The sequence below is a fragment of the Arachis hypogaea genome, chromosome 9 (genome assembly GCF_003086295.3).
Source record: "Arachis hypogaea cultivar Tifrunner chromosome 9, arahy.Tifrunner.gnm2.J5K5, whole genome shotgun sequence".
Classification (NCBI taxonomy): domain Eukaryota; kingdom Viridiplantae; phylum Streptophyta; class Magnoliopsida; order Fabales; family Fabaceae; genus Arachis; species Arachis hypogaea.
In genome coordinates this window covers 66539651-66564328 of record NC_092044.1, presented here as the reverse complement: position 1 = coordinate 66564328, position 24678 = coordinate 66539651, and the positions used below count along the sequence as shown (strand labels likewise).

The following is a 24678-nucleotide window of genomic DNA, read 5'->3' as shown; positions in this document are numbered from 1 at the left end:
AGAATATTGGCAATTCTGCTGCACCATGATAATGAGTTGAGGGTTTAGCTCAAAGTTGCTAGCATTAATGGGGGGTATACAGATACTACCCCCATAAGAAGCAACAGTGGGGTTAGCATATGACCAGAGTCCTTCTGGACTGTTCAGTTCCACTTAGGTCCATGATGGAGAAAGGGATGTAATGTGAATTGTGAATAAGATTTTATTTTATTTTATTTTATTTTAATATATTTTTATTTATTTTTTCATTTTTTGGACCAAAATAAAAAATAGTAAAAAAATTGGAAACTAAAATAATTAATTATTTAAAAATATTTGAAAATTTTTTATGAGGATTTTTGAAACAAAATGAAGAGAGAGAAGGTGGTTAGGAAGTTTTGAAAAATATATGATTTTAAAAATTTTGACCAACTCAACCCAAGGGATTCGAAAATAATGAGTTACTAAAGGAATATATATTTTTGAATTTAATAAAGAAAGAGAAAAACAGTAAAATAACACTAAACTTAGAATTTTTAGATCAAAACAAAGAAAACAAACAAGAAAAATCTGAATGTCAAGATGAACACCAAGAACACTATGAAGAGCAAGATGAACACTAAGAACAAATTTTGAAAATTTTTTTAAGAAAACAAAAATACAGAAGACACCAAACTTAAAACTTGAAACTAAACTCAAAGAAAAATAAAAAATTAATAAAGAAAAATAAGATTTTTGAAAAGAAAAATAGAAGATGCAACTCTAGTGACTATAAACCAAAAAAAAAAAGATAAAATTTTTCCTAATCTAAGTAACAAGATGAACCCTCAGTTGTCCAAACTCGAACAATCCCCGGCAACGGCGCCAAAAACTTGGTGCACGAAATTGTGATTTACACTTTTCACAGCTCCGGTGCCACTAACCAGCAAGTGCACTGGGTCGTCCAAGTAATACCTTACGTGAGTAAGGGTCGATCCCAAAGAGATTGTCGGCTTGAAACAAGCTGTGGTTATCTTGTAACTCTTAGTCAAGATATCAATAACAATTCTTAGTCTTATTTGTAAAAAGTAAAAGAACATGAAATAAATAATACTTGTTATGCAGTAATGAAGAACAGGTTGAGGTTTCGGAGACACTCTACCCTCTGAGTTTCTACTTTCCCACTGCCTTCTTCTTCAAACACGCCTGGCTCCTTCTATGGCAAGCTTTATGTTGGTGGATCACCGTTGTCAATGGTTACCATCCGTCCTCTCAGTGAAAACATATCCACTACGGTTTCCCGCATGGCTAATCATCTGTCGGTTCTCAATTGTGTTGGAAAAAGATCAATTGATCTTTTTGCACACTGTCACTGCACCCAACAGTCGCGAGTTTGAAGCTCGTCACAGTCATCCCTTCCTAGATCCTACTCAGAATACCACAGACAAGGTTTAGACTTTCCGGATCTCAAGAATGCCTCCAATTGATTCTAGCATGAAGATTCTGGTCTCACGAATTTGAATGCTCTGTTGTCAGGAGAGGTCATCAAACTCGTGAGTCAGGAGTCCAAGAGATACACACTCAAGCTGTCGCCCAATGACTACGTTGAGCTCAAATAGAACGGTAGTGGTTGTCAGACATGCATTCATAATTTTGGGAATGATAATGAGTGTCACGAATCATCACATTCGCCATGGTGAAGTACGAGTGAATATCTTAGAACAGAAACAAGCGTGATTGAATAGAAACAGTAGTAATTGCATTAAGTCATCGAGGAACAGCAGAGCTCCTCACTCCCAACCATGGGATTTAGAGACTCATGCCGTCAAAGATACACTAAGGTTTGTCAAAAATATCATTTGGTACAAAGTAAATCTCTAAAAGTAGTTTTTATACTAAACTAGTAACCTAGGTTTACAGAGAATGAGTAACTAGGTGCAGATAGTGTAGAAATCCACTTCCGAGGCCCACTTGGTGTATGTTTGGGCTGAGCTTCCTAGCTTTCACGTGCACAGGACGTTCTTGGAGTCTAGACGCCGGTTTTGGTGCCAGTTTGGGCGTTTAACTCCAGCTTTGATGCCAGTTCAGGCGTTTTACGCCGGAAAAGGGTCTTTGGTGGGCGTTTTGACGCCAGTTTGGGCCATCAAATCTCGAGTAAAGTATGGACTATTATACATCGTTGGAAAGTCCAAGATGTCTACTTTTTAACGGAATTGAGAGCGCGCCAATTAGGTGTTTGTAGCTCTAGGAAATCCACTTCGAGCGCAGGGAGGTCAGAATCTAACAGCATCTTCAGTCCTTTCTCAGCCTCTGAATCAGATTTTTGCTCAGGTCCCTCAATTTTTGTCAGAAAATACCTAAAATTACAGAAAAATACACAAACTCATAGTAAAGTGCAGAAATGTGATTTTTGCATAAAAACTAATAAAAATATAATAAAAAGTGAGTAAAACATGCTAAAAACTATATGAAAATACTACCAAAAAGCGTATAATTTATCCGCTCATCACTATGTTCAATTATGAAGTGTTTTAGTGCTTAATTTGAAAATTACTTTGATTGCTTTGAGTTTATGAATTCTTCTAGGAAATTATAGAAAAATAAACAACAAAACCATAAATAGAGGAATCACGCAAGCAACACTTCTAGGGCAACATTCTAAAGGATGAAGAATGGAGTTTTGCCAAATATAAACAAGTCAAATGGTGCAACAATAGGGAACACATTCCAAGCCACATTACTTTTGTCTCCAATGCCACATGATTGGCATTTTGTATACCAAGGATGCTAGCTTCAAGGACCTCAAATTGATGCAACATAATGGCGTCTCCAACGTCAACAATCATCACACTCCAGAGCCTCCATTTGAAGATGAAAGTGGTGTCTCCAACGCCATGGAAAGTGGCATCTCCAATGCCAATAATCATCACACTCCAGGTGCCTTCAATGTGAGACGCCATCTTTCTTCACTATTGGTGGTGTCTCCAACGCCATTCCCTGGAGGCAAATTCTTGCCAACAATGTCGCATCTTAGACGCTATCTTTCCTCACCATTTTGGGCATCCCCAATGCCACTCCTTAGAGCAAGACTTGAGGCAACAATGTGGCGTCTTAGATGCCACAAACATGAAGGAGAAGTGGCGTCTCCAACGCCACAAAAATGCAATCTCCAGGGCCTCCAATTCTTAACAATAACATGGCGTCTCCAACACCACAAGTGGGCATCATTATGAAGCATTCCCCTTAGAGACGCCTTCGATGTTTCAAGCTCAAACAAGGCTTGAATTGGCATCTCCAATGCCATGCATGGAGCCTCACATTCCACCCTTAAAGCACACTTTTAAGACCACACTTTGAGCCTCAATTTTGTTCTCTAGTAAAGCTTATGGCACACATCAATAGTCACATTTTGGTACTCAAAATGACAAAACATTGGCTACATCTAATGTTCATTAAGTCCAACCAATCAAGCTCATAACAATGCACAAGGCTCAGGATCCAATTGAAGCAAGGAAGAACATTAGTGAAGCCAGTTAGAAAGTTTTGGATTGGATTGTAATTTGAATGGCATTTTGAATTTGAATTTTTGGATAATTAGACTAAAGTATAAAAGTCCCAATTATTTTTTTAGAAAGGCGTTCGTAACATTTTCATTATCATCACTTCACTCTTTCTTTCACTTACTTTTCATTCTTATTGGAGAATTCTCTAAGATATGAGTAGCTAAATCTTTTTTTTTTAAGGGGAAGAGCTCTATTACTTCTAATGGATTGATTATTTTTTATCTCCATTTTTAATTCATGCTTTATTGTTTTTTCAGGAAGAGTTTTTGTTCTTTATCACAAAAATACAAAACTATCAGAAGATAGTTTAAATCTAATTTGGATTTCATGACCACTTAGAAGAGTGAACCATAGAAATCAAGCTTGAAAACTCTTCCTCTCAAATCTCATACTTATATTTGAATTTGATAAGTAGCATTGAATCAAATTTTATCTATATCTTGAGGATTGTGTGGCTCTAAATCAGAGAACATACTTCATCTCTTCTCATAAATAATTAATTAATGAATTGGTGATTGATTAGATTAAAAGAAATTGAATTAATAAGGAATTGAGATTCAATTATCTAAAATTGCCTGAAATCTTTAATTGCATAATTGAGTTAGAGGTGAAATTCATTGATCCAAAGGATTTAATATCTCCGATCCTTAACATTCTCTCTCATCTTGTTTCCTTAATTTGTTGTTATTTCTTTTCTATTTTCAATTAATTCATCGCTAGTTCATTTACTTCATTGATACATTATCTAATTCTCTATTTATGTTATTTTATTGCCTTTAGTTACTTTAATTTTTGTCATTTACATTCAAGTCATTTATTGCTTTCATTTACTTCTTTATCAAGTTATTTCAATTCCAGTTTATTTTTTTTGATGAATCATTATCTAAATTTGAATCGTCTAACTAGAATCACTAATTGATCTTTACTTGCTTAATTTATTAATTCTCGTGGGAACGATAACCCACTCACTTTGATATTAATTAGTGCGATTCGGTGCACTTCTCGATGAGTTAAGCATAGAATTTTAAAATTTAAAAGTTGAATAAATATATTAAAATAAAAGAAGCAATTTTTTTATATAGTTTTACAAATTCAAAAAACATACAGTTATAATTGTAAAATCGGATCAAACTGGTCAATTGAACTAAAAAACTGATAATCAAATTTTAAATCGGTCCATATTATTATTCTGACCATTTAAGAAAATAAATAAGTAAAAACTAACACCCGAATTGGACCAATTAACAGTAACCTGGGACCTGCAATACCCAAGTTCTTACACCAGATGCCTATGCCGCTAAGCTGCTGTTGCTTTTGTTATACGCTACGCTAATAACTTTAGATAGAGAGTACTAGGCAACAAGTTTTTTTTTTTTAATCATATTATCTTTCTTTTTTTTTCAGCATATTTCTATATTAGTCTTTTAATAATATAAATTTTTAAAAGTTCTTTCGTTAACTCCAAAATTTAAATACATAACCTTTTACTTTTAGTGAAATATATTTATTAATTTGACAAATTTTAAATTTATTATATTGTCATCTATATTTAATTTATAAATTATTTAAATATTATTAGATTTGAGTGATGTAAAATATTATTTTTATTACTTAGATGTTCAATAATAAATATTGTATTTATTTATTTTTTATTTATTATTATTTTATATATTTATTTAATTATTATTATATTAATGACTCAACTTTTGAATCAGTGAACAAGTGAACCAGTAATCTAATCGATTCGATCACTGATTCAGTTCTGACAATTATACATACATCATTTAATTTTAAATAATATTTTAAATAATTATCCACACGAAAATTTTAAAAACAATTTATTTTAAAAATAATAGAAAAGCAATTTGACAAGTAGGATATATAGTACTCCAGGAAGGTGAAAGCATTTGTGTTTGGAGAGAACTTAATGTGAACGAGCTATACTACATGTGTATGCATTTATATAGCAATGAATAATGTTACGTTGTCCTTGTTATTTTATATTTTATTTATTTATTTATTTATATACACACTTTGTGATAGAATTTGTGATGACACTCTTTAAATGTATTTTTTTCACTTATCTAATAATGTATTGGCTAGGTAGTGTATGATTATATAATAAATTATATTATTTATAATAATTTTAAGTCGACTTTGGTTATATGTACCAGAATTTTGCAAGATATCTGCAATGCAATAGTCAATTCATAATATTCATACAATTATTAAATAGTCATTTAATAACAATAAATCAGGCTACCGTTTAATTTATTATCTTACAATAAATATCATAGTCGTCGGTAATGTGTGTTCATACTACCTCCCAATTTTTATAGTACTATTTTCTTTCTCTCTCTCTCTCTCTATATATATATATATCAAATAATTCACTTGATGATTTTCGCATCTGATCTTAGTTCCTTACGTACTGAAAAGAAAAATGGCTTCCAAAAATGCAATACTCATTTTAGGGCTCTTATTATTAGCTATGGTTGTTCTCATTCCTTCAAAGATAGCTACTGCTAGAGATTTTCCTGAAAAAATTTCCTCTAACTCTAAAGCAGGTGATTAATTTGAGATTTGCTTTCAATATAAAATGGTTGTTTTCTCACATATGTTTGAGTTGAATTATAGAAATCACATTCTCTATAATTGGCTATGATATTGTATAAATATTTAAAAAATGATTTATTATCATTTATGAACAAAATAAAGTATAAGTTCAATCTAAAGTCATGCACGGATGTTTTTTTCTGGTGGATCATCGTGAGAGATTCCATCTCTCATCTTATAAACTCTTTTCCTTTTTTATAAGATTCTATGCAAAGTTATTAGTTGCTTATTTGGTGAATTAGTGCCTTAATAAGTTTTAAGAAAACTAAAAAGTTCATTGTATATTTAATTAATTTGCAGTATTAGAAATATCAAACTTCTCAAATGATAATGAAGTAGAAAGTTCTGGTGGAGGAAGAGGAGTTGACCAGCTTCCAAAAGGTTGCCATCATTGCTGCCCCCGCGTGCCGCGTTTCTGCACTGTTTGTTGCAACAAACCTCCTAGCGATAACAATTTATGAACATTATTATATGCTGTGTGTGTAAACCTTCTTAATAAAATATTGAAATAAGAGGAAAAGAATAAAAATTATATTATGATAGAAATAATTAAACCATTTTTTTATTATTACCTCTCTCTCTCTCTCTCTCTCGAGTAAATTAAAGCTTATATATTAACAACAATTCGATAAAGGTTTCGTTAGTGATACTGAATGCCAAAAATTTATGTACGTATGTATGTATAGATTCCAAATTTTTCTGAAAAATATGTAATAAGAAATAACCAAAAGCCAGTTGAAAATTACGTTACAAAGTAATTGTCACATGATAATAGCACATTATAATTTTCTTTTTTTTTTAATGTTTTGCCTTTCTAATAATAGATTTCAACTTAGAAAAATAATTAGAACTTTTAATTTATCTGTATTAGTTTTCAAAAGCCGTAAAAAATAAAAAAAATAAAAATTGTCGTTTAAAAAAAAATAAATAATGGGTTAAAATTCCTAATCAATTTTTGTACCTATACAGTCAGGTATGGGACCTATGTTATAAGTTGTGGGAGCAAGTACCCTAACTAACATTTTAAAAAATGTAAGAAAGTATATGTATAAATATATATGCGTCCCATTGAAAAATTGTACTTGTTCCCACATTAAAAAATACTTATTAATTTTTGTGTCAAAATATTTATTATATATATTTTTTAACTTTTAGAATTAAATTTTGAAATACTAAAATAATTTTATATGTGTATCTAATTATGTAATATCATATCATAAAAAATAACTATTTTTTATATTAATTACATTCACGTAAATATTCATCTAAAAAAATAGACGTAATTAGATAATTGTGTAAAATAATTTACACTGTCAATATATTAAAATTAAACTCTAATTTATATTTAAAAGTATAAAATATAAAAATATATATTAAATCAATTTAATAAAATATAAAATATTATTGTAACATTATTTAATTAATGAATTTATTTAGTTTATGTTTATTTATATCCTTGATTTTTTTTTTCTAAACAACTATAATATTTACTAGTAAATTGAAAAATTTTGTACTAGATATCTATATATTTTGATAATTAGTTCTCAAATATAAATTTGAGTAAAAACTAATTGAAATAATAATGCATTTTATATTTTTATCTATCTAAATAGCTAACTCTATTATTATTATTATTTGAAATTAATTTTCGATCTTTCTTTTATTAAATGAATGAATAATTATTAAATAGTCTATAAAATATATAATGAGGATATGAGAGATTCGTTACACAATTTCTTTTCTAAATACTTTTTATCATATATAATTTATAAAAAATATATTTTACTTTCATTATTGGTTAGAAGATAATTTATTTATTATTATTTTAATTAATCTCGTTTATTATTATTACTAGTAGTATTATATATTTAATTTATAAGAAAATTAATTAATAATCACATTATTACTTATCAATATATCAATATTGATAATAAATAAATAAAAATTATTTAATATTTAATATTTTATATTACTTATTTTTTTATACTTTGATATCTTTTTAAGAATTTTTTTTATTATTTTTATATATTATATGTTTATTTTTATTGCTTAAAGTTTCTAGATCTATCACTATATACGCTGAAAACTGTTAATAAGTTGAAATATATGAATTAATTCTTCTTTATAAGTTGAAACACCTTTATGAAAATATAAGTTCCGATATTTATTCCCTTGTTATAGACTTGCCATTAATCATCAAGATTTGAGTTTCAATATATAATTTTCTTGAGAGTGATATCTTTTGACCACAGTTGGACCGATCAAAAAATCGATAGAGTGATTAGTTTATTGGTTTAGTGGTTTGATTAGGATTTAACCGGGGTTCAATCAGTTTAATTAAATATTAAATAAAATTATTAAAAATTAAATATATAATTTTAAATTTTTTAAAAAAATAATCGATCATCAATAAAATTATTTTAAAAAATTTAACAAAACACCATCAACTATCATCCATCAAAATTTAAAAAAAGTAAAACAGCAGGACAAAATTATCCCAAATTCACTAAAATCAATCATCAACAATTATTCTAATTTAATAACAATTATAAAAACCAAAAACTTAACACACTGAAGTTTGTGTAAAGAAAAATTTTCCATCAATCTAAAGCACCACATGCTCAATTCCTGGAGGTGAGGCAGTAACAACAAAAGATAGTGAAAGATCAAGAGTAACCAAGCATGTAAGTTGAAAAATCTCTATTGGAATTGTCCCACAAAGCTAGCATGTGATAAGTTCAAATAAGTCAAGTTCTCCAATTAAACAGAGGCAGCAACAACGTTATTCTCCCCTGAATTCTCACAAGTAATCAGCCATCTTCATCAATCAGCAACAAAAATATAAAACAAGAAAATTTTTAAAAATAATTTCTTATAATTCAAAAATACAAAAATCAGAGAATCCAAAAATAAAAAAATTAAACAATTAATCCAAACTCAACAATCATACCACCATCAAATCTAACTCAAAACATAACAAACAGAGAAAAATAACAACTCACCCCAACTCAGATGTTTCACATGTAAAAGGGAACTGATGAGCGGATAATTTATACGCTTTTTGGTATTATTTTTAGATAGTTTTTAGTAGGATCTAGCTACTTTTTAGTATATTTTTATTAGTTTTAAGCAAAATTCACATTTCTGGACTTTACTATGAGTTTTTGTGTTTTTCTGTGATTTCAGGTATTTTCTGGCTGAAATTGAGGGACCTGAGCAAAAATCTTATTCAGAGGCTGAAAAATGACTGCTGATGCTGTTGGATTCTGACCTCCCTGCACTCTCAATTGCGTTGGAAAGTAGACATCATGGGCTTTCCAGCAATATATAATAGTCCATACTTTGCTCTAGTTTTGACGATGCAAACTAGCGTTCAAACGCCAACTTCCTGCCCTATTCTGGCGTTAAACGCTAGAAACAGGATAGAAGCTGCAGTTAAACGCCCAAACTGGCATAAAAATTGGTGTTTAACTCCAAGAAAAGTCTCTACACATGAAAGCTTCAATACTCAGCCCAAGCACACACGAAGTGGGCCCGGAAGTGGATTTCTGCATCATTTACTTATTTCTGTAAGCCTAGTAACTAGTTTAGTATAAATAGGACTTTTTACTATTGTACTCACATCTTTGGACGTTTAGTCCTTAGACGGATCTTTTGGAACATCTTTGGACCTTTTGATCATCTTTTGATCTTTTGATCACTTTGGGAGGCTGGCCATTCGTCCATGCCTGGACCTTCATCACTTATGTATTTTCAACGGTGGAGTTTCTACACCCCAAAGATTAAGGTGTGGAGCTCTGCTGTCCCTCGAGTATTAATGCAAAGTACTATTGTTCTTCTATTCAATTCATGCTTATTCTTATTCTAAGATGTACACTCGCACTTCAACCTGATGAATGTGATGATCCGTGACACTCATCACCATTCTCACTTATGAACGCGTGCCTGAGCAAACACTTCCGTTCTACCTGCAAAAGCTAGAGTGTGTATCTCTTGGGTTTCTAATCAACGATTCACATCGACTCCCCTCTAACAATGGAGCATCTGAATCCGAGATTAGAATCTTCGTGGTATAGGCTAGAATCAATTGGCAGCATTCGTGAGATCTGGAAAGTCTAAACCATGTCTGTGGTATTTTGAGTAGGATCTGGGAAGGGATGACTGTGACGAGCTTCAAACTTGCGACTGTGGGGCGTAGTGACAGACGCAAAAGGATCATTGGATCTTATTCCGACACGATCGAGAACCAATAGCTGATTAGCCATACGGTAGTTGTGCATGGTATTTTTCATCCGAGACGAGAAATCGGATAGTTGATTAGCCATATAGAAACCGTAGAGGACCATTTTCACTGAGAGGACGGGAGGTAGCCATTGACAACAGAGATCCCCAACATATAGCTTGCCATGGAAAGGAGTATGAATGATTGAATGAAGACAGTAGGAAAGCAGAGATTCAGAAGGAATAACGCATCTCCATACACTTATCTGAAATTCCCACCAATGAATTACATAAGTATCTCTATAACCATTTGAATCCACCTGACTGAGATTTACAAGATGACCATAGCATGCTTCAAGCCGACAATTTTTGGAGACCAGTGCACTTGCTGGTCAGTTGTGCGAAGTTGTGAAGAGACGTGTGAATCATGGTATTGTGCACCAAGTTTTTGGAGCCATGCCTGGTGATAACAATTTTTCCTACTGATGAGTGGATAATTTGTACGCTTTTTGGCATTGTTTTTAGTATGTTTTTAGTGTGTTTTAGTTAGTTTTTAGTATATTTCTATTAGTTTTTAGTTAAAATTCACTTTTCTGGACTTTACTATGAGTTTGTGTGTTTTTCTGTGATTTCAGGTATTTTCTGGCTGAAATTGAGGGACTTGAGCAAAAATCTAATTCAGAGGCTGAAAAGGACTGCAGATGCTGTTGGATTCTGACCTCCCTGCACTCAAAATGGATTTTCTGGAGCTACAGAAGCCCAATTGGCTCGCTCTCAACGGCGTTGGAAAGTAGACATCCTGGGCTTTCCAGCAATATATAATAGTCTATACTTTGCCCGAGATTTGATGGCCCAAACCGGCGTTCCAAATCAGCTCAAAACTGTCCGGCGTTAAACGTCGGAACTGGCACAAGAATGGGAGTTAAATGCCCAAACTGGCACAAAAGCTGGCGTTTAACTCCAAGAAGAGTCTCTACACGAAAATGCTTCAATGCTCAGCCCAAGCACACACCAAGTGGGCCCGGAAGTGGATTTTTATCTAATTTACTCATCTTTGTAAACCCTAGACTACTAGTTCTCTACAAATAGGACCTTTTACTATTGTATTTTCATCTTTTGATCACTTTAGATCTTAGATCAGATCTTGGTTCTTCTGGTTCCCTCTCTGGGGCCGAAGCCAATGATCACTACTATCACTTATGTATTTTCAACGGTGGAGTTTCTACACACCATAGATTAAGGTGTGGAGCTCTGCTGTACCTCGAGTATTAATGCAATTACTCTTGTTCTTCTATTCAATTCAGCTTATTCTTGTTCCAAGATATTCATTTGCAACCAAAAACATGATGAATGTGATGATTATGTGACACTCATCATCATTCTCACTTATGAACAAGTGCCTGACAACCACTTCTGTTCTACAAGCAAACAAGGCTTGAATGTTTATCTCTTGGATCCCTTGATCGGAATCTTCGTGGTATAAGCTAGAATTGATGGCGGCATTCAAGAGAATCCGGAAGATCTAAACCTTGTCTGTGGTATTCTGAGTAGGATTCAATGATTGAATGACTGTGACGAGCTTCAAACTCGCGATTGTGGGGCGTTAGTGACAGACGCAAAAGAATCACTGGATTCTATTCCGACATGATCGAGAACCGACAGCTGATTAGCCGTGCCGTGACAGGGTGCGTTGAACATTTTCACTGAGAGGATGGGAGGTAGCCACTGACAACGGTGAAACCCTACATACAGCTTGCCATGGAAAGGAGTAAGAATGATTGGATGAAGACAGTAGGAAAGTAGAGAGACGAAAGGGACAAAGCATCTCCATATGCTTATCTGAAATTCTCACCAATGAATTACATAAGTATCTCTATCTTTATCTTTATGTTTTATTCATACATCATCCATAACCATTTGAGTTTGCCTGACTAAGATTTACAAGGTGACCATAGCTTGCTTCATACCAACAATCTCCGTGGGATCGACCCTTACTCGCGTAAGGTTTATTACTTGGACGACCCAGTACACTTGCTGGTTAGTTGTGCAAAGTTGTGATAAATAGTTGAGATTGCAATTGAGCGTACCATGTTGATGGCGCCATTGATGATCACAATTTCGTGCACCAAGTTTTTGGCGCCGTTGCCGGAGATTGTTTGAGTTTGGACAACTGACGGTTCATCTTGTTGCTTAGATTAGGTATTTTTCTTCAGAGTTTTTAAGAATGAATTCTAGTGTTTCAAGGTGATGTTCTTATCATCACCAAAGCTGATTGATCTTCATCAATTTAGCTCTTGAATGCAATGTCCTGCTGAAGCTTGGCTAGCCATGTCTAATTCCTTTAGACTGAAGCTTTAGACTAAGATTGCATGATTCCTGGAATTCTCATTAAGAATTTTGATATCTTTATTTTCTTTTTCCACTTAATTTTCAAAAAATTCAAAAAAAAAATTACAAAATCATAAAAACCAAAAATATTGTATATTTCTTGTTGAGTCTAGAGTTTCATTTTAAGTTTGGTGTCAATTGCATGTTTTTGTTCTTCTTGCATTCATTCATGTGTCTTAAGTGATCTTCAAGATATTCTTGATGATTTACTTACTCTGATCATTAATTCTCCTGTCTTGAGTATTTTTGTTGTTTGTCATATGCATTCTCAACTTGTTAGTGTCAGTAGTATACAAACTTCTAAGTTTGGTGTCCTGCATGCATTGTTTATTTGATTTTAGTTGCATTTTAATTATTCCTCATTATTAAAAATCCAAAAATATTTTTAATTTGTGTCTTTTCAAGTCAATAATACATAGAATTGAAGATTCAGAACATACAGCAGAGGAATTACACAGAAAAAGCTGGGCGTTTAAAACGCCCAGTGAGGAAGGCAAACTGGCGTTTAAACGCCAGCCAGGGTGCCTGGCTGGGTGTTTAACCCCAAAAGGGTAGTGCTTTGGGCGTTAAACGCCAGAATGTGCACCATTCTGGGCGTTTAACACCAGGATGGCACAAAAGGGAAGATTCTGTTTTCAATTCAAATTTTTTTCAAGTTTTCAACATTTTTCAAAATCAAATCTTTTTCAAATCAAATCTTTTCAATCAAATCTTTTTCAAAATCAATTTCTTTCCATTTTCAAAAATACTTGCTAACAATTAATGATTTGATTCAACAACTCAAGTATGTTGCCTTTTCTGTTGAGAAGGGTTTAATGTTTGAATCATATCTTTTCTTGTTAGCCAAGTCATTAATTTTTCAAAATCAAATCTTTTTAAATTGTTTTTCAAATCATATCTTCTCAATCACATCTTTTTAAAACCATAACTTTTCAAATCATATATTTTAATCACATCTTTTTCAAAATAGTTTTCAATCATATCTTTTTGATTTCTAATTTCAAAATCTTTTTCAAAAATCACTTGATTTCTTTTCCACTCTTAGTTTTCGAAAATCAATTAGTATTTTTCAAAATGTTTTTAAAATCCTTTTAATTTATTTTCAAAAATTTCTTCCCCTCTTTTCACATCCTTCTATTTATGGACTAACACTCATCCTTAATGCACAATTCAAACTTCATCTTTCTTGATAAGTTCGAATTTTCTACATCTTCATTCCATTTTTCTTTTCCTCTGACACCTTAAGGAATCTCTATACTGTGACATAGAGGATTCCATATTTTCTTGTTGTCTTCTCTTTCATATGAGCAGGAGCAAAGACAAAAGCATTCTTGTTGAGGCTGATCCTGAACCTGAAAGGACCTTGAAGCGAAAACTAAGAGAAGCTAAGGCACAACTCTCTGTAGAGGACCTAACAGAAATCTTCAAAGAAGAAGAACCCATGGCAGCCGAAAACAACAACAATGCCAACAATTCAAGGAAGGTGCTGGGTGACTTTACTGCACCTACTCCCGACTTCTATGGGAGAAACATCTCTATCCCTGCCATTGGAGCAAACAACTTTGAGCTTAAGCCTCAATTAGTTTCTCTAATGCAACAGAATTGCAAGTTCCATGGACTTCCATTGGAAGATCCTCATAAGTTTTTAGCTGAATTCTTGCAAATCTGTGACACTGTCAAGACCGATGGAGTTGACCCTAAGGTCTACAGACTTATGCTATTCCCTTTTGCTGTAAGAGACAGAGCTAGGACATGGTTGGACTCACAACCTAAAGAAAACCTGAACTCTTGGGAAAAGCTAGTTAATGCCTTCTTGGCAAAGTTCTTTCCACCTCAAAATTTGAGTAAGCTTAGAGTGGAAGTCCAAACCTTCAGACAGAAGGAAGGAGAATCCCTCTATGAAACTTGGGAAAGATACAAACAATTAATCAGAAAGTGTCCTTCTGACATGCTTTCTGAATGGAGCATCATAGGTATTTTCTATGATGGTCTGTCTGAACTGTCCAAGATGTCATTGGATAGCTCTGCTGGAGGATCTCTTCATCTGAAGAAGACGCCTGCAGAAGCTCAAGAACTAATTGAAATGGTTGCAAATAACCAATTCATGTACACTTCTGAAAGGAATCTTGTGAACAATGGGACAAATCAGAAGAAAGGAGTTCTTGAGATTGATACTCTGAATGCCATATTGGCTCAGAACAAGATATTGACTCAGCAAGTCAATTTGATTTCTCAAAGTCTGTCTGGAATGCAAGCTGCACCAGGCAATACTAAGGACGCTTCATCTGAAGAAGAAGCTTATGATCCTGAGAACCCTTCAATGGAAGAGGTGAATTACATGAGAGAACCCTATGGAAACACCTATAATCCTTCATGGAGAAATCATCCAAATCTTTCATGGAAGGATCAACAGAGACCTCAACAAGGTTTCAAGAATAATGGTGGAAGAAACAGGTTTAGCAATGGCAAGCCTTTTCCATTATCTTCTCAGCAACCGACAGAGAATTCTAAGCAGAACCACTCTGACTTAGCAACCATGGTCCCTGATCTAATCAAAACCACTCAAAGTTTCATGACTGAAACAAGGTCCTCCATTAGAAATTTGGAGGCACAAGTGGGTCAGCTGAGCAAGAAAATTACTGAACTCCCTGATAAACTCCAATTTGACGGTTTATCTTGTATTGAATTTAGAGTATTTTGATGACCTTTTCTCGCATTTAACCTATGAATTAGCATGGTTTTGTAATCTCTCTCGTATTTGTGCTTAAGTGTGAAAACATGCCTTTTAAGCCTTGTTTTGATGAATTCTAATTCCTCTTTGATTCCATAAGATGCCTTGATATGTTTGCTAGTAATCTCAGGTTGAAATAGGCTAGACATGGATCAAAGGAGCAAGGAAGGAAGCATGCAAGTGGAGAGAAGCACAAAAGACAAAGAATTGATCTCGGCCAAGCACGCGCACGCGCACAAGGTACTGTGCGCATACGCGTCGATGACCGCACATGACTTCATTAAAGCAACACGTGCCTGGCGATTTGGGAGGGTTTCTGAACCCATTTTGGCGCCAATTGCTGATAGAAAGGAATAAAAGGATCAAGTATTGAAGGGGAGGGGATCTTGGAATCATATAGCCTAATTAGGATTAGTTTAGAGTTAGTTTTAGAGAGAGAAGCTCTCACTTCTCTCTAGAATTAGGATTAGGTTTAGGTTAATCTCTCTTCTTAGATCTAGGTTTAATTCATGCTTTGATTCACTTTTCCTTTATCAATTCTTAATCTTCTCCTCCTCCTCTTTCTAGTCATGTGCTTTAATAATTGTAATTCTTCATTTTGTTTTGGATAGATTGTTGTTTCTTTGTTTTCTTTCAATAATGCAATTTGAGGTAATTCATGATAATTGTGATTTCCTTGATTGTTGTTGTTAATTCCTTGCATTGTTGTTAGATTCTATTCTTGGAGGCAGTGGCTATAGCCTTTCCTTTATTCGACATCCTGAAAAAAAGAAATATGAGAGAATATAAGCAATAAAGCATGTAGCACAAAGCAAAGAAAGCATATTCAGGATGTAAAATAGATGACAAGCAAACATGATGTGAATTGAACTTGAAATATGGCCAACAAATAAGAACAAAAAACACAGCCATAACCCAAGAATTCAAAGTTTCAAACAACGAGCACAATTCAGAAAGAATAAGCATGTTCATCATCAAGACTTAAAAGAATGGTTAAAAGGGTTAAAATGCAAGTTGGGAAGTAAAGAAGTCAATGAGTTAGAAAAAATGGAGTTAAAAATTAGTAGTATGATGAGAGATGAACATTTCAAGCATACAAATCATGGTCACAATGTATAATGCAAATCCCGGAAGTTGAAAATAACGAAAGGTAGCCCAAATTCGTAACAGAGACCAAAATGAAATTAGATTCCTCGAAAATTGGGCAGCATTTCGGTTTAAAATTGGACGTTCCCGGGTAGCAAAATGGCACAAACAACATGATTACAATATCAATTAATCACAACATCAATAAGATAGCATCCAGGAAACACAGATTGCACACAGAGCAACTCAAAAGTGGCACTTATCAGACAAGCGAACAAATAGAAAATAAACACAAACGGAGCACTTATCAGGCCTAGAGTCCTCTATCCAGCCCTAGCTACCTAACCGCAATTATTTCTAACTAATCCTAACATGCAACATTTGAATTCAAACTAACTAACAGAAAATTACAGTAACTAACAGAAATGAACAATTAAAAAGAAAAACAGAAATTGAGTAGGAACCTAGGAGCGAGGAAAAACGGAGAATGGGAAGGGAATTAGGATAGGGGCAGGGGCAGCAGAATCCGAAGTTGCGCCGCCGAGGACGGTGGCGGTGAGGATGGCGGTGACTGCGGCGGCGTGTGGGTTGTGCGAGAGAGTAGAGGACAGAGTGAGTGGATGAGAGAGAGGGAGGGGGCGAGTGGGGTTGATGGTGAGAGAAGGAGGCTGGCCGTGCGGTGGTGGCGACGGCGCTGCTGCAGCAGCGATTGTGGCGGTGAGAAGAAGAAGATGGAAATGGTGAGGGAGAAGAGAGTGCGCGAATGCGCAACGCTCTTCGCATATTAGGGTTATCCCCTTTTTTTGAATCGACGCGAGCGCGCACCTTGCGCGTCCGCGTACATTGAGAAAACTTGGGACCCACGCGTGAGCGTGCAGTGCGCTCAAGTGTGGATTGGCAGACTATGCAACGGCGCATGCGCGTACTGGGGTTGGGCCTGAGGCTTAGAGTGGGCTTGACGCACGCCCAACTCTCTGGGCAAGGGCCTGAAGCGGCATCATATAAGGGACGCGCACGTGGCAAGCGCGCGGCCGCGTACATTGGTAATTTTGCGATAGGGCGCGCTAGCGCGATGCGTGCGCTCGCGTCTGTTCCTCCGTTAGGCATATGGGTGCGCACGCGGTGAGTGCGCGTCTGCGCAGATTGAGTTGGGCTGGGGGCTTAAAGTTGGCCCAGATCCAACACAACTCTCTGGGGCTTGGCTCAAAATTTTTTTGCAGCAGCAGATCGACGCGGACGCGGCAGGTGCGCATCCGCGTACATTTCCTTGTTCTTATGATCAGCGCGCACGCACGTAGTGCGCGTCAGCGTGGATTGTGTTGGGCTCAGGGCATAGTGTTTGCCCAAGAGAGGCCCAACTCTCGGGGATGTGGGTGATGCTGCATCTGCTCATGGACGCGTGCGCGTACCTCGTGCGCGCGCGTCTACCCCCCTTTTTTTTATGCTCAGGTGCTCCCCATACTGCTCACAATCACAACTATTCATGCATCTACTATTAAACACAAAAATGCAATTCACAAAAAATGCAATATGATATTATTCATCTACTACTAAACACAACATACATGTGACTGAGCTAACAATTAAGTTGTACCAACAAATTTATATGAAACATCTACCTACAATGGCAAATCAAATCACTTATTAAGCAAAAATAAAAGGGAATGGAAAGAGTTTACCATGGTGGGGTGTCTCCCACCTAGCACTTTTATTTTTAAGTCCTTAAGTTGGACATGTTGAGGCGCTTATTGTCATGGTGGCTTATGTTTGTACTCATCCTTGAATCTCCAAGGATCTTTGCATCTCAATTGGTTGACAGAATTTCCAACCCTTTTCATCAAGCTTGGGCAAAGTTCTACCCAAGATATGAGTCGCCATATTTGGTCTTCACATAGCAAACCGGGATCCCATATCTTATCCTCACACCCGTCTTCAATTTGATCTTCATACTTTTTCTTTCCGGGTGGTTGACATATAGAATTCTCTTTATTCCACCAATGCTTCCTTCTAAACCCATATACGGTGATTTCCGTTCCATCCGCATTCCTATACCTTAGGGTCTTGGCCTTTATGATTTTTGTACTGAATTTTCAACCACTACCCAACTCTCGCTTGAATGTTGTGTTGGATGGTGTCTTGGGAAGGGGGACCTCCCCACACTTAGACAATGCAAGGTCTACTTTGTTAGGCTCTGCTTTGGTTGTTTCAAACTCTTCACAAGCTTCTTCAATTTCAACCTCATCCCCTTTGTCACGTGGCTTGGTGTTGTCTTCAAGAACTTCATCTTGTCTAACGGGAGGTGATTCAATTTTGGATAGGAAGTCATTGATGAATGAATTCATCTCTTGATCAACTTCTTCATATTCTTCAATTTCAATATACACCATGCCATTTTCGTTTTCCTTGGGAGGTTGTGCACACTCTTTTATAATTTCAACTTCATGTCCAATAGGAGAGGATTCCATTGTAGAGAGAAATTCATCCATGATTGAATCCATTTCTTGATAAGCTTCTTCCAAATCTCCGACGATGATATGCCTTGGAGGTTGCGCACCCTCCTCAACATCAATATCAAGCTTCTTGGAAGAGTTCTCCGTGATACTACATTCCCATGGACTTTCGACATCTCCTAGATCTTCAACCACTTCTCCCTTTTCTTCAATGATCATAGGCTCCTCCAAATGTTCTAACACAAAATTTGACTCCTCCTTTTCCACCGGATTTTCCAATTTCTCCTTCATGCTTTGCTCTTCTTTTGATAGTTCACATGTGGTCACGGAATTACCTTGAGTCTTCAAACATTGGTGGGCTAAAGTATGCACCACTTTGGTCAAATTGGTCACAAACTCAAGTGTATCCCGCTTCATGGTCTCTTGTCCTTGAAGTAACAAAGTGAGAGGATCGTCTATTGGGGCTTGGAGTGAGTAAGAAGGTTCATTACTTTGGAGAGAGGGTTCATACTGGGAAGGTGATTCTTCTTGGTAAGGTTGTGGGGATTGTGTGTATTGAGGTGGTTCTTGGGAGTAATCTTGATAGAGTTGTGGTGGTTCTAAAGGTTCTTGCTCATAATGGTCACAAGGATGTAGTATGGGTGATTGGTCATATGGTGGATATGGATTATAGGAAGGTGCTTGATGTGGAGAGGCTTGTGAGTATGGTTGAGGTTTATGTTGAGGATATGGTTCATAGGCATATGGTGGTGGTTCTTGAAAGTCACAAGGTGATTCACCATAGCCATTGGAATAATATGCATTATAGAATGGCTCTTCTTCATAGTGCATTGGTGGAGGTTGTTGCCATGAGGATTGATCATATGCATATGGCTCCTCCCACCTTTGATTGTCCCATCCTTGATACACATCCTCATTGAAGCTCTCATTTCCTACAACATAGTTGTAATCACACTCATAGCCAAAATGAGAATTCATGGTGAAAAGAGAAAACAAAAATCAAAAGCTAATAGAAAATAAGAGAAACAAAATTCTACAAATAGCAAACAAAGCAAAAAGCAAGATATTCACACTATTCACATATGTACAATAACTAATAACACAACACCATTGCAATTCCCTGACAACGGCGCCATTTTGATGATTGGATTTTTGACGGTTTAGAATTTCACTAATGAAATCTCGTTGTAAAGTATAGTTTCTAAACCAAACAATAATCCTTTCATACAAAAAGTTGTTTGTCACTAGTACAAACCCCTAAAATTTATAAACCGAAGTATTTAAACCTCGGGTCGTTCTCCCTAGGAATTACAATAAAATGTCTTGTTATTGGTTGTGAGTTATATTTGGGGTTTTTAAGATTTTAGACAAGAAATTTAAATGGCAAAGAAAACAAACTAACAACTAGTAAAGCTCTTGACAAGATATGAGAACTAGAAGTCCTATCCTAGTTATCCTCCTCAATTGTGATGACAAATTGTCCATTGCTCCCACTTAGTTAACCTCTAACCATGGAGGAAAGTCAAGTGGATGAGTCAATTTGATTCCTCAAGTCCTAATCAACTCTTAAAGGAAAGACTAGCTTTAGAGGCATTCAAATCACTCCCTCCTAGTACTCTTCCAAGCAATACAGAAGAAAATCCAAAAGGAGAGTGCAAGGCCATCAACATGGCCGAATTTGGAGAGGAGGGAGAGGCAGTGAACGCCACTGAGGAAGACCTCAATGGACGTCCACTGGCCTCCAATGAGTTCCCTAATGAGGAACCATGGGAATCTGAGGCTCCCACTGAGACCATAGAGATTCCATTGGATTTACTTCTGCCATTCATGAGCTCTGATGAGTATTCTTCCTCTGAAGAGGGTGAATATGTCACTGAAGAGCAAGTTGCTAAATACCTTGGAGCAATCATGAAGCTAAATGACAAGTTATTTGGTAATGAGACTTAGGAGGATGAACCCCCTTTGCTCACCGAAGAATTGGATGACTTGTCTAGGCAGAAACTACCTCAAAAGAGACAAGATCCTGGGAAGTTCTCAATACCGTGTGCCATAGGCACCATGACCTTCAAGAAGGCCTTGTGTGACCTAGGGTCAAGTGTAAACCTCATGCCTCTCTCTGTAATGGAGAAGCTAGGGATCTTTGAGGTGTAAGCTGCAAGAATCTCACTAGAGATGGCAGACAATTCAAGAAAACAAGCTTATGGACTTGTAGAGGATGTTCTGGTAAAAATTGAAGACCATTACATCCCTGCTGATTTCATAGTCCTAGAGACTGGGAAGTGCATGGATGAATCCATCATCCTTGGCAGACCCTTCCTAGCCACAGCAAAGGCTGTGATTGATGTTGACAGAGGAGAATTGATCATTCAAGTGAATGAAGAATCCCTTGTGTTTAAGGCTCAAGGATATCTCTCTGTCACCATGGAGAGGAAGCATGAAGAGCTTCTCTCAAAACAGAGTCAAACAGAGCCCCCACGGTCAAACTCTAAGTTTGGTGTTGGGAGGCCACAACCAAATTCTAAGTTTGGTGTTGAACCCCCACATTCAAACTCTAAGTTTGGTGTTGGGAGGTTCCAACATTGCTCTGAGCATCTGTGAGGCTCCATGAGAGCCCTCTGTCAAGCTACTGACATTAAAGAAGCGCTTGTTGGGAGGCAACCCAATGTTATATTTTATCTATTTTCCTTTGTTATTTTATGTTTTCTATAGGTTGATGATTGGTGCACGAAATTGTGATCACTACAACTTCGCATAACTAACCAGCAAGTGTACTGGGTCGTCCAAGTAATAAACCTTACGCGAGTAAGGGTCGATCCCACAGAGATTGTTGGTATGAAGCAAGCTATGGTCACCTTGTAAATCTTAGTCAGTCAAACTCAAATGGATATGAATGATGAATAAAACATAAAGATAAAGATAGAGATACTTATGTAATTCATTGGTGGGAATTTTAGATAAGCGTATGAAGATGCTGGGTCCCTTTTGTCTCTCTGCTTTCCTACTGTCTTCATCCAATCCTTCTTACTCCTTTCCATGGCAAGCTTATGCAAGGGTTTCACCGTTGTCAGTGGCTACCTCCCATCCTCTCAGTAGAAATGTTCAACGCACCCTGTCACGGCACGGCTATCCATCTGTCGGTTCTCAATCAGGCCGGAATAGAATCCAGTGATTCTTTTGCGTCTGTCACTAACGCCCCGCCTTCAGGAGTTTTAAGCTCGTCACAGTCATTCAATCATTGAATCCTACTCAGAATACCACAGACAAGGTTAGACCTTCCGGATTCTCTTGAATGCCGCCATTAGTTCTAGCCTATACCACGAAGACTCTGATCTCACAGAATGGCTGGCTCGGTTGTCAGCCGAGCACTCGGTTGTCAGGCGATCAACCATGCATCGTGTATCAGGAATCCAAGAGATATTCACCCAATCTAAGGTAGAACGGAGGTGGTTGTCAGGCACACGTTCATAGGTGAGAATGATGATGAGTGTCACGGATCATCACATTCATCAAGTTGAAGAACAAGTGATATCTTGGAACAAGAACAAGCGGAATTGAATAGAAGAACAATAGTAATTGCATTAATACTCGAGGTACAACAGAGCTCCACACCTTAATCTATGGTGTGTAGAAACTCCACCGTTGAAAATACATAAGAACAAGGTCTAGGCATGGCCGAATGGCCAGCCTCCCAAAGAGGGTTCAATCATAAAAACATGATCAAAAGCTCTAATACAATAGTAAAAGGTCCTATATATAGAGAACTAGTAGCGTAGGGTGTACAAAGATGAGTAAATGACATAAAAATCCACTTCCGGGCCCACTTGGTGTGTTCTTGGGCTGAGAATTGAAGCATTTTCGTGTAGAGACTCTTCTTGGAGTTAAACGCCAGCTTTTATGCCAGTTTGGGCGTTTAACTCCCATTCTTGTGCCAGTTCCGGCGTTTAACGCTGGGAATTCTAAGGGTGACTTTGAACGCCGATTTGGGCCATCAAAGCTTGAGCAAAGTATAAACTATCATATATTGCTGGAAAGCCCAGGATGTCTACTTTCCAACGCCGTTGAGAGCGCACCAATTGGGCTTATGTAGCTCCAGAAAATCCGCTTCGAGTGCAGGGAGGTCAGAATCCAACAGCATCTGCAGTCCTTTTCAGTCTCTGAATCAGATTTTTGCTCAGGTCCCTCAATTTCAGCCAGAAAATACCTGAAATCACAGAAAAACACACAAACTCATAGTAAAGTCCAGAAAAGTGAATTTTAACTAAAAACTAAAAAAATATACTAAAAACTAACTAGATCATACTAAAAACATACTAAAAACAATGCCAAAAAGCGTACAAATTATCCGCTCATCACAACACCAAACTTAAATTGTTGCTTGTCCTCAAGCAACTAAAAATCAAACAAGATAAAAAGAAGAGAATATGCAATGAATTCCAAAAACATCTATGAAGATCAGTAGTAATTAGATGAGCCGGGCTTTTAGCTTTTTGCCTCTGAACAGTTTTGGCATCTCACTCTATTCTTTGAAATTCAGAATGATTGGCTTCTTTAGGAACTCAGAATCCAGATAGTGTCATTGATTCTCCTAGTTAAGTATGATGATTCTTGAACACAGCTACTTATTGAGTCTTGGCCGTGGCCCAAAGCACTCTGTCTTCCAGTATTACCACCGGATACATACATGCCACAGACACATAATTGGGTGAACCCTTTCAGATTGTGACTCAGCTTTGCTAGAGTCCCCAACTAGAGGTGTCCAGGGTTCTTAAGCACACTCTTTTTGCCTTAGATCACAACTTTATTTCTTTCTTTTTCTTTCTCTTTTTTTTTTTGTATTCACTGCTTTTTTCTTGCTTCAAGAATCATTTTTATGATTTTTCAGATCCTCAGTAACATGTCTCCTTTTTCATCATTCTTTCAAGAGCCAACATTCATGAACCACAAATTCAAAAGACATATGCACTGTTTAATCATACATTCAGAAAACAAAAGTATTGCCACCACATCAAAATAATTAAACTGTTATAAAATTCAGAATTCATGCAATTCTACTCTTTTTCAATTAAGAACAATTTTTTATTTAAGAGAGGTGATGGATTCATAGGACATTCATAACTTTAAGGCATAGACACTAAGACACTAATGATCACAAGACACAAACATAGACAAACATAAGCACTAAAATTCGAAAAACAGGAAAATAAAGAACAAGGAAATTAAAGAACGGGTCCACCTTAGTGATGGCGGCTTGTTCTTCCTCTTGAAGATCCTATGGAGTGCTTGAGCTCCTCAATGTCTCTTCCTTGTCTTTGTTGCTCCTCTCTTATGATTCTTTGATCTTCTCTAATTTCATGGAGGAGAACAGAGTGTTCTTGGTGCTCCACCCTTAGTTGTCCCATGTTGGAACTCAATTCTCCTAGGGAGGTGTTTAGTTGCTCCCAATAGTTTTGTGGAGGAAAGTGCATCCCTTGAGGCATCTCAGGGATTTGATGATGAGAGGGGTCTCTTGTTTGCTCCATCCTCTTCTTAGTGATGGGCTTGTCCTCATCAATGGGGATGTCTCCCTCTATGTCAACTCCAACTGAATAACAGAGGTGACAAATGAGATGAGGAAAGGCTAACCTTGCCAAGGTAGAGGACTTGTCCGCCACCTTATAAAGTTCTT

General features: G+C 36.2%; 1 long non-coding RNA gene across 1 annotated transcript; it reads left to right on the top strand.

The window, feature by feature from the left end:
• Positions 1 to 5889: 5889 nt before the first annotated feature.
• LOC112712993 (uncharacterized) lies at positions 5890 to 6705 on the top strand. Its single transcript, XR_003158019.2, has 2 exons — positions 5890 to 6088; positions 6438 to 6705. It is a non-coding gene; the product is annotated as an uncharacterized lncRNA (long non-coding RNA).
• The last annotated feature ends 17973 nt before the right edge of the window (positions 6706 to 24678 follow it).